At 41.5% G+C, this 10,648-nt stretch overlaps 1 long non-coding RNA gene across 1 annotated transcript in view; it reads right to left on the bottom strand.

The window, feature by feature from the left end:
* Nucleotides 1-5,083: 5,083 nt before the first annotated feature.
* Nucleotides 5,084-10,648, bottom strand: part of LOC138250047 (uncharacterized) — a 55,826-nt gene continuing 50,261 nt past the window's right edge. The window contains exon 3 of the long non-coding RNA XR_011194884.1: nt 5,084-10,446. This is a non-coding gene — a long non-coding RNA (uncharacterized lncRNA). The remainder of the gene's footprint in view (nt 10,447-10,648) is intronic.

The raw sequence follows: 10,648 nt of genomic DNA, 5'->3' as shown, positions 1-10,648 counted from the left end.
ATGTAGCATCCATTTTTCAGAAGCTTTTGTCTGTGCTTGCTCCCTGTTGCTGCCAGGCAAACAATCATTGGTAAAGCCAATATGTTTGACATTTGTATGATGTGTGCACGCTAGGTTCGCATACCATACAAATGTGAAACATTTTTGCTTTGCCATTACATATATATTCTGATTTATTCATTTCACATCTGCATTATTAAAGTGAACTTGTTCCAAAGTCAATTTATTGTGAGTAATAAAAACAGCAAGAGATGGTGTTGAGGGCACTGGGACTTCCCAGTATTTGTTTGTGCAATTTCCCATGTTCATGCTTACCAATGGTGGGTGCAATTTACTCTTCAGTGTTGAGTATGGTACAGCCTTACACTTGTAAGCAATTATAAATGATGTATGTTGTGAGTCAGTTTCCTAAAAAAGAATTTTTCTAGTATGACATCACTGCAAGTCCACCTCAAACTGTGCAACAGTTTACTATTTATTGTATTCATAAGAGGTTGCTAGAGTACACAAAACATCATTTTAGTATTTACAATGTTGACGATTTGACCTCAGCACCGGAAATAACAAGCACAAATTAAGCACTGGTGATGGGGAGACAGAATAAAACTTACGAGAGAGTACAATTTATATTATTTTGTATTTATGTTTTTAATTTAATTATTTATATTGTAATGTTATTTATAGATTTAATTATATTTTTTTAATTTACTTTTTCACTAGTACAATAATACCAGAGTAAAAATTAAATAGATATGTAAATACATAGTAGAGGAATATATGTGCAGGACTATAATAATGGGTAAAATAATATGAGAAGTAAAGTTGTATTGCATAAACACAGACTTTCAAGATTTGTAATATTTGATGTTAATTAATAAGTGTACTTTTATAACATTCAATTACCTTTCCTCAATTTTTCAATAGCGAAATGCTTTCTGTTAAATAGTTAAGATAAAATTTGCTCATTGTGATATAAAAAAAGAAAGCAGGGATTCATAAGTATCTAGTATAACAGCTTATCTAGGAACTATGCAATAACCTATGAACATGTTAAGGATAGAATAAAAAATACACATGTGTATATACACACATATATATATACACACATGCACACCCACGCATATACATATTTATATATTTTATATATATATTTAACCATGAGTAAATATACATTTGTTAAACAGGCTTAAAGAGTATGTGTACAATTTATTATTATGAAATAGTAACTATACACATTTCTTAAAGAACTATATATATCTAGAATATACACATAATCAGATTATAAATATTTATCAAAACAGGCGCATGCAGTCCATTGCTGTTTGAATATGGTGGTTATGAAGGAAAGAGCCAACTCTTGAGTAGTCTTCTGAAGACAAGATAGTTATCTGTGGATCTTATATTTGGGGGTAATGAATTCCATAGTTTGGCTGCTTGAACAGAGAAGGATGTACCACCTACTGTCTTTTTCTTGTATGGTGGAGTTTTAAGGGGGGGTGCCAATCTTGAGTGGAGGTTTTTTTGTTGAATGTATTTGGTTATTTTGTTTCTGATGAAAAGTGGTCCTGTTCCATGTATAGCTTTGTGGGTGATACAAAGTATCTTGAAGGTGGATCTTCTGGCAACCAGTAACCAGTGTAGTGCTCTCAAGGCAGGGGAGATGTGGGCTTGTGGTTTTAAATGTAATAGTAGCCAGGCAGCTGAGTTCTGAATACGTTGTAGTTTTTTCATAATAGATAGAGAGTATCCATGGTAGAAGCCATTGGCTTTATCCAGTTTAGATAGTACAAGAGAGATAGTAGCCTGCACCTTGTGTGGAAATCCAAGGTGGGGGAAGATGCGTCGCAGACTTGAAGGTGATGAAGCTTGATCGTGCTAATTTATCTACTTGAGCATAAATTGTTAACTTTGAGTCCATGGTAATGCCAAGGTTTTTAACTTCCTTGAATACTTTAGGAGTTGGTCCCAGATCGTCATGCCAGGCACACAGTGAGTCATAATCTTTCCAGTTGCCACATGTGAATATTTCCGTTTTGGGAGTATTCAGTTTGAGATGGCTCCAAGTCATCCACTGATCAACGGCTCTGAGGCAACTGAATATTTGTGAGTTTTCAATGTCATTGGGGCTTTCCTATTTAAGTAGTATTTGTGTGTCATCTGCATAGTTGTAGCATGTGAGTTGAAAATCATTGATCAGTTCTGGTAATGACATCATGTAGATGTTGAAAAGCATAGGTGAGATATGGGGACCCCTACTTTTGTGACATAGGGTTTGGATGAGAAGGGGAGAGAATAGATAAAATTAGTTCTGTTTTGAAAGTAGGATGTAATCCAGTCAAGAGCAGTCCATTCTATGCTGGTTTCATGGATTCTTTGAATTAGGGTGTCATGGTCAACAGTATCAAAGGTAGCTGAGAGGTCCAAGAGAAGTTGTGCAGCAACTCTATTGTGGTTGACGGTGTTTTTAAGAGCATCCCAGATTTCTATGAGCACTGATTCAGTGCCTTTTGCTGGGTGGAATCGAGTTTGGGAGTCTGAAAGTATGAAGATGTCTTCAATAAATTGTGACATCTGGGCGAATGCTGCTCTTTCTATCAGTTTGCCTAGGAAAGGTCCATTTGAAATTGGTGTGTAGTTGTTGGGGCATGCGGGTCTAGGTTTGTTTTCTTTAATAACAGATGCATGTATGCCTTTTTCAGGTCTTCAGGAAAAGTTCCTGTAATTAAAGTGTTATTGTTTCTTCTTACAGGTATGCACACACACCTTCATACACTTCCAAAGACCATGCTCTCACTCACACATAGCAACCCTGTCATAGCCACCCCAGCCAAAGTATTTTGTTCAAACCATAGTATCATGCTCTACAGACATTAGGCTTAAAGTCAAAGAAGCTGTGTAGGGGCTGCCTGGTAACAATGCACAAGAGATTCAGCTTTCAATAGCTAAAACATTTTCACTGATCAGAAGTAGCTCTCACTAAAGAAAAGTTAAGAGACCTATTAATTAAATACTTACTTCAAAATTAGGAGAAAGCCGTATCATTAGTTTTGTTATAGATTTAAAATATTTGTAATTTATATTTAACATTAAAATATTTATAATAATGTATTTTCATATTTAATTAACTTTTACATTTCACCAGTACTTAACCATAGGGAAATCTCCACCACAGTAGCAGAGACCTTTGTGTACATGTGAAAACATTACAAGTAGTAGCTCTCCACTCATCAGCAATCAGGCTCTACTCTTGAATTCAGGGTGTGTGGATATCTAAGTCTACACTTCTGAATGACATTATACTATTAAATGGTGAATAGCCATAAATAATAAAGTTACTCGAAAGTGTAAGAGTAAAACATACATGAATAGATTTATTTACATGTAAGTGTACCTTTGTGAATAGCCCTCAGTATATGGGGACAAAGATGTCAAAGTTGTGTATATGCGAAATAAATTGACACACAGGTGGCATTTTAGCAGCTATCTCTAGTTAGTTAAAGTAATCTTATACAGCTAAGTTATTAAACATACATGTAGGAGATGTGGAGCTGGGGGGGGGATAGGGTGGTACCTGGTGGTGGGGAGCAGTTAGGTCTTTTGGCCAAGATGAAGAGGTGGCAGTATCCATCCGTTGTCGTGACAGTGGATGGACTCTCTAAGCACATGCAATTCAAACGCTCTAATAATGAAGTAATACTATCACAAAATGTGCCACATTATTCTGCATATGCCTTTTCATGCCAGATAATTTACTCAGTCCTGCTGCATAATTTGGTCCTCCCTACTGCATATTTCTAATCGCACTGCTCAATACCCGTGAATGAGAAAAAGGACAGATATAGTGATAGAGTCAGACAGACTGGGAGAGATGTGTCAAGGAGGCAGAGGGGGCCACATGGCTTGACATAAAAAAAAGAGACGCAATGGCAGATTAGGATGTGAGAATATTGGTATTTGTGTGGGTAGGTAGTATCATGGGTAGATTTATGTAATGACTGTTGGATCAAGAGTTGGTATATAGGGAGACGAACAAGTGGAAAGAGAGTCAGTTTAGGATAGGGTTCTATGGGTTAGTTTTGTGGAACCTTTAGATCTCGACGTTGTTGTAATTACTCTGATGAAGTGGGCTGCTGCTTCTTGGATGGGCACGTTCTTACACTATGTGTTTTATCTGCGTAGCAATGGTCTCCTCTGAGGCAGGCCTCAGCCTTAGGCTCATGGCAGACCTGTGATATGTTGCAGAGTTTACCATCTAACTTTGTAGAGGAAGGGCTATTTGTATTTCTTCGATTCACCCCAGACGGCTGGTACATTAGAACTGGCAATGTTCTGGTTAGTCTCACCTTGTATGAAAGACCCTCTGATGCCCATTATCTTGGTAGAACATCTCTGAACATTTTCCCTATTGCCTACTATATTTGTGGCAGAAATCTCAAACTAGGGTGGCAACATGAAAGCTGAAAGTGGAATCACTGCTACATACAAATTTCTCTGCAGCTATATTTGAGCCCCAGACGAGCTACTTGGAAACACAATGGGGTGGCGACAGAATGGGATTTAATTAAGATTGTTGTATGAGGTATATATATTTTGGGAGAACATATGCACAGCAAGTGAAAGCTGCTATACAAAAGGCTAAGAATAAGATAATTGCCTTGAAGCTGGAAGTAGAGCACAACCCAAGGCTTGACAAACACATCCTGGACTGTAAACATGAATGTAGCGGGCAATATATATCCGTAGACATATTCTCATACATTCCAACATTCAGTGGTTACCTATGGGTGGAGACAGGCCTGGCAAGATGCTCATGTGGCTTATTAAAAAAAAAGGTCAGCCACAGTCCTTGATTTGCATTATAGACCAGCAAGGTTATGTGCTGTACACAGAGACAGGAATTAACATTTTGCGACAATTAACCCCTTGACCGGCATGGACGTAATGGTTACGTCCGTGGCTGCGCTAGCGCTCCCCCTTAGGCCCCCCCCCCAACCCCCAGGTCAGGGCTGGAAGAGTAATCGCTTCTTGTTCCACCCCCGACCCCTCCAACCCCCCCTGGTGACGTCTGATGACGTCAGCACGTGAAAGGAGGTCACCTCCCATCGCGCTGGAAGCATGCTTCCAGCACGATTGCGGAAGAGGAATGCTCAGCATTTCTCTTCCTCTCGGGAGGAGGGGGCCAGCAGAGACATGAAAGGAAAGGAAAGGCCTTTCCTTTCCTTTCCTTTCATGTTTCTGCAAGCATTTCTGCTGCCCGATCGCGATGCGATCGGCAGCAGAAATGCCCACTAGATACCAGGGATTTTTTTTTTTTTTATGAACATAAGGGGAGCGGCCCCCCCTAGACACCATGGATTTTTTCCTTTTATGTTTAGGGAGCGACCCCTTCTGATTCCAGAAGTCTCTGTCACCGAAATGAGAGGAAAAAGTATTTTTTGGCCAAATGTTGAGGTTTGCAAAGGATTCTGGGTAACAAAACCTGGTGAGAGCCCCACAAGTCACTCCATCTTTGATTCCCCTAGGTGTCTACTTTTAAAAAATGTGCAGGTTTGGTAGGTTTCCCTAGGTGCCGGCTGAGCTATAGGCTGAAATCCACAGGTAGGCGCTTTGCAAAAACCACCTCTGTTTTCTTTGGAAAAATTTGATGTGTCCATGTTGTGTTTTGGGGGCATTTCCTGTCACGGGCGCTAGGCCTACCCACACAAGTGAGGTATCATTTTTATCAGGAGACTTGGGGAAACGCTGGGTGGAAGGAAATGTGTGTCTCCTCTTAGATTCCAGAACTTTCTGTCACCGAAATGTGATGAGAAAGTATTTTTTTAGCCAGATTTTGAGGTGTGCAAAGGATTCTGGGTAACAAAACCTGGTGAGAGCCCCACAAATCACCCCATCTTGGATTCCCCTAGGTTTGGTAGGTTTCCCTAGGTTACGGCTGAGCTATAGGCTGAAATCCACAGGTAGGCACTTTGTAAAAACCACCTCTGTTTTCTTTGAAAAATATGATGTGTCCATGTTGTGTTTTGGGGCATTTCCTGTCACGGGCGCTAGGCCCAACCACACAAGTGAGGTATCATTTTTATCAGGAGACTTGGGGAAACGCTGGGTGGAAGGAAATGTGTGTCTCCTCTTAGATTCCAGAACTTTCTGTCGCCAAAATATGAGGAGAAAGTGTTTTTTCAGCCAAATGTTGAGTTTGCAAAGGATTCTGGGTAACAAATCCTGGTGAGAGCCCCACAAGTCACCCCATCTTGGATTCCCCTAGGTGTCTTTTTAAAAAAAATCTGCAGGTTCGGTAGGTTTCCCTTGGTGCTGGCTGAGCTAGAGGCCAACATCCACGTCTAGGCACTTTGCAAAAAACAGGTCTGCTTTCTTTGGGAAAATGTGATGTGTCCACATTGTGTTTTGGGGCATTACCTGTCGCGGGCGCTAGGCCTACCCACACAAGTGAGGTGCCATTTTTATTGGGAGACTTAGGGGAACACTGGGTGGAAGGAAATTTGTGGCTCCTCTCAGATTCCAGAACTTTCTGTTACTGAAATGAGAGGAAAAAGTTTTTTTGGGCCACATTTTGAGGTTTGCAAAGGATTCTGGGTAACAGAACCTGATCAGAGCCCCTCAAGTCACCCCATCTTCGATTTCCCTAGGTGTCTAGTTTTCAAAAATGTGCAGGTTTACTAGGTTTCCCTTGGTGCCAGCTGAGCTAGAGGCCAAAATCCACGTCTAGGCACTTTGCAAAAAACAGGTCTGTTTTCTTTGGGAAAATGTGATGTGTCCACATAAAGTTTTGGGGCATTACCTGTCGCAGGCGCTAGGCCTACCCACACAAGTGAGGTACCATTTTTATTGGGAGACTTGGGGGAACACTGGGTGGAAGGAAATTTGTGGCTCCACTCAGATTCCAGAACTTTCTGTCACTGAAATGAGAGGATAAAGTCTTTTTTGGCCACATTTTGAGGTTTGCAAAGGATTCTGGGTAACAGAACCTGATCAGAGCCCCTAAAGTCACCCCATCTTGGATTTCCCTAGGTGTCTAGTTTTCAAAAATGTGCAGGTTTGCTAGGTTTCCCTAGGTACCGGCTGAGCTAGAGGCAAAAATCTACAGCTAGGCAGTTTGCAAAAAACACATCAGATTTCAATGTAAAAATGTGATGTGTCAATGTTGCGTTTTCTGTTGCGAGCATCAGGCCTACCCACGCAAGTGAGGTACCATTTTTATCAGGAGACTTGGAGAAACGCTGGGTGGAAGGAAATGTGTGTCTCCTCTCACATTCCAGAACTTTGTCACCGAAATGTGAGGAGAAAGTGTTTTTTTAGTGAAATGTTGAGGTTTGCAAAGGATTCTGGGTAACAAAACCTGGTGAAAGCCCCTCAAGTCACCCCATCTTGGATTCCTCTAGGTGTCTAGTTTGCAAAAATGTGCAGGTTTGGTAGGTTTCCCTTGGTGCAGGCTGAGCTGGAGGCCGAAATCCACAGGTATGCAGTTTGCAAAAACCACCTCTGTTTTCTTTGGGAAAATGTGATGTGTCCATGTTGTGTTTTGAGGCATTTCCTGTCACGGGCGCTAGGCCTACCCACACAAGTGAGGTATCATTTTTATCAGGAGACTTGGTGAAACGCTGGGTGGAAGGAAATGTGTGTCTCCTCTTAGATTCCAGAACTTTCTGTCACCGAAATGTGAGGAGAAAGTATTTTTTTAGCCAGATTTTGAGGTTTGCAAAGGATTCTGGGTAACAAAACCTGGTGAGAGCCCCACAAGTCACCCCATCTTGGATTCCCCTAGGTGTGGTAGGTTTCCCTAGGTTACGGCTGAGCTAGAGGCCGAATCCCACATGTAGGCACTTTGTAAAAACCACCTCTGTTTTCTTTGAAAAATTTGATGTTTCCATGTTGTGTTTTGGGGCATTTCCTGTCACGGGCGCTAGGCCTACCCACACAAGTGAGGTATCATTTTTATCAGGAGACTAGGGGAAACGCTGGGTGGAAGGAAATGTGTGTCTCCTCTTAGATTCCAGAACTTTCTGCCGCCAAAATGTGAGGAGAAAGTGTTTTTTCAGCCAAATGTTGAGGTTTGCAAAGGATTCTGAGTAACAAATCCTGGTGAGAGCCCCACAAGTCACCCCATCTTGGATTCCCCTAGGTGTCTAGTTTAAAAAAATGTGCAGGTTCGGTAGGTTTCCCTTGGTGATGGCTGAGCTAGAGGCCAACATCCACGTCTAGGCACTTTGCAAAAAACAGGTCTGTTTTCTTTGGGAAAATGTGATGTGTCCACATTGTGTTTTGGGGCAATACCTGTCGCGGGCGCTAGGCCTACCCACACAAGTGAGGTACCATTTTTATTGGGAGACTTGGGGGAACACTGGGTGGAAGGAAATTTGTGGCTCCTCTCAGATTCCAGAACTTTCTGTTACTGAAATGAGAGGAAAAAGTTTTTTTGGGCCACATTTTGAGGTTTGCAAAGGATTCTGGGTAACAGAACCTGATCAGAGCCCCTCAAGTCACCCCATCTTCGATTTCCCTAGGTGTCTAGTTTTCAAAAATGTGCAGGTTTGCTAGGTTTCCCTTGGTGCCGGCTGAGCTAGAGGCCAAAATCCACGTCTAGGCAGTTTGCAAAAAACAAGTCTGTTTTCTTTGGGAAAATGTGATGTGTCCACATAAAGTTTTGGGGCATTACCTGTCGCGGGCGCTAGGCCTACCCACACAAGTGAGGTGCCATTTTTATTGGGAGACTTAGGGGAACACTGGGTGGAAGGAAATTTGTGGCTCCTCTCAGATTCCAGAACTTTCTGTCACTGAAATGAGAGGAAAAAGTCTTTTTTGGCCACATTTTGAGGTTTGCAAAGGATTCTGGGTAACAGAACCTGATCAGAGCCCCTCAAGTCACCCCATCTTGGATTTCCCTAGGTGTCTAGTTTTCAAAAATGCGCAGGTTTGCTAGGTTTCCCTAGGTACCGGCTGAGCTAGAGGCCAAAATCTACAGCTAGGCAGTTTGCAAAAAACACATCAGATTTCAATGTAAAAATGTGATGTGTCAATGTTGCGTTTTCTGTTGCGAGCATCAGGCCTACCCACGCAAGTGAGGTACCATTTTTATTTGGAGACTTGGGGGAACACAGAATAGCAAATCAAGGTTTATTGCCCCTTGTCTTTCTCTTCATTTTTTCCTTCCAAATGTAAGACAATGTGTAAAAAAGACATGTAATTGAGAAATGCCCTGTAACTCACATGCTAGTATGGGCACCCCGGAATTCAGAGATGTGTAAATAACCACTGCTTCTCAACACCTTATCTTGTGCCCATTTTGGAAATATGAAGGATTTCTTAATACCTATTTTTCACTCTTTATATTTCACCAAATTAATTGCTGTATACCCGGCATAGAATGAAAACCCTTTGGAAGGTGCAACTCATTTATTTGTTCTGGGTACCTAGGGTTCTTGATGAACCTACAAGAACTATAGATATTCCGGCAACCAGAAGAGTCCAGCAGACGTAACGGTATATTGCTTTAAAAAATCTGACATCGCAGGAAAAAGTTACAGAGTAAAACAATGAGAAAAATTGTTGTTTTTTTACCTCAATTTCAATATTTCTTATTTCAGCTGTTATTTTCTGTAGGAAACCCTTGTAGGATCTACACAAATGACGCCTTGCTGAATTCAGAATTTTATCTACTTTTCAGAAAAGTTTAGCTTTCTGGGATCCAGCATTGGTTTCATACCCATTTCTGTCACTAAGTGGAAGGAGGCTAAAAGCACAAAAAATTGTAAAAATGGGGTATGTCCCAGTAAAATGCCAAAATTGTGTTGAAAAGTGGGGGTTTCTGATTCAAGTCTGTCTGTTCCTTAAAGCTGGCAAGATGGTGATTTTAGCACCGCAAACTCTTTGTTGATGCCATTTTCAGGGGGAAAAACACAGGCCTCCTTCTGCAACTCTTTTTTCCCATTTGGTTTTAAAAAACAACATTTTCGCTGTATTTTGGCTAATTTCTAGGTCTCCTTCAGGGGAATCCACAAAGTCTGGGTACCTCTAGAATCCCTAGGATGTTGGGAAAAAAAGGACGCACATTTGACGTGGGTAGCTTATGTGGACAAAACGTTAGGAGGGCCTAAGCGCGAACTGCCCCAAATAGCCAAAAAAAGGCTTGGCACCTGAGAGGGAAAAGGCCTGGCAGCGAAGGGGTTAAAAGCCCTGTATGCACACAAAGATGTACAATCTCTTTTGAAACTACCATTACCATGGCGGTCTTTGGAGCAGAGGAAAGCACAAGAAATACCGTTGTCCTCTTTGAAGCAAATGACACGGTGGAACCGCCAGACATGGACGGATTCTCTGATCTAGAGTTCGACAAGATCTTTAGCGAAGCCTGTGAGGTAGATATTCTTCGACATCATGAGCTGTTCTCCTTGCAGCCGTTGTCCAGCTGCAGGGCGCTGAATTATGGTTTATCTGAGTGGAAAACAATAAAAACGTGTAAATAGGGCAAAGGAGAAACGGAAAATGGGCTAAAAGAGGAAAACAACCAGGTAGAGAGAGGAGGCGAAGAGAGACTGACAGAGGAACTGGGAGGTGGGCAGATGGAGGGAAAGATGAAGAGACACATGCAGAGATGCAAAATGCTGTTTGTTATCATTCATTTCTATCGGGCACA

Source organism: Pleurodeles waltl, chromosome 8 (assembly GCF_031143425.1).
Source record: "Pleurodeles waltl isolate 20211129_DDA chromosome 8, aPleWal1.hap1.20221129, whole genome shotgun sequence".
Taxonomy (NCBI): Eukaryota; Metazoa; Chordata; class Amphibia; order Caudata; family Salamandridae; genus Pleurodeles; species Pleurodeles waltl.
The sequence above is the reverse complement of the archived record's forward strand: the minus strand, read 5'-3'. Positions and strand labels throughout refer to the sequence as shown.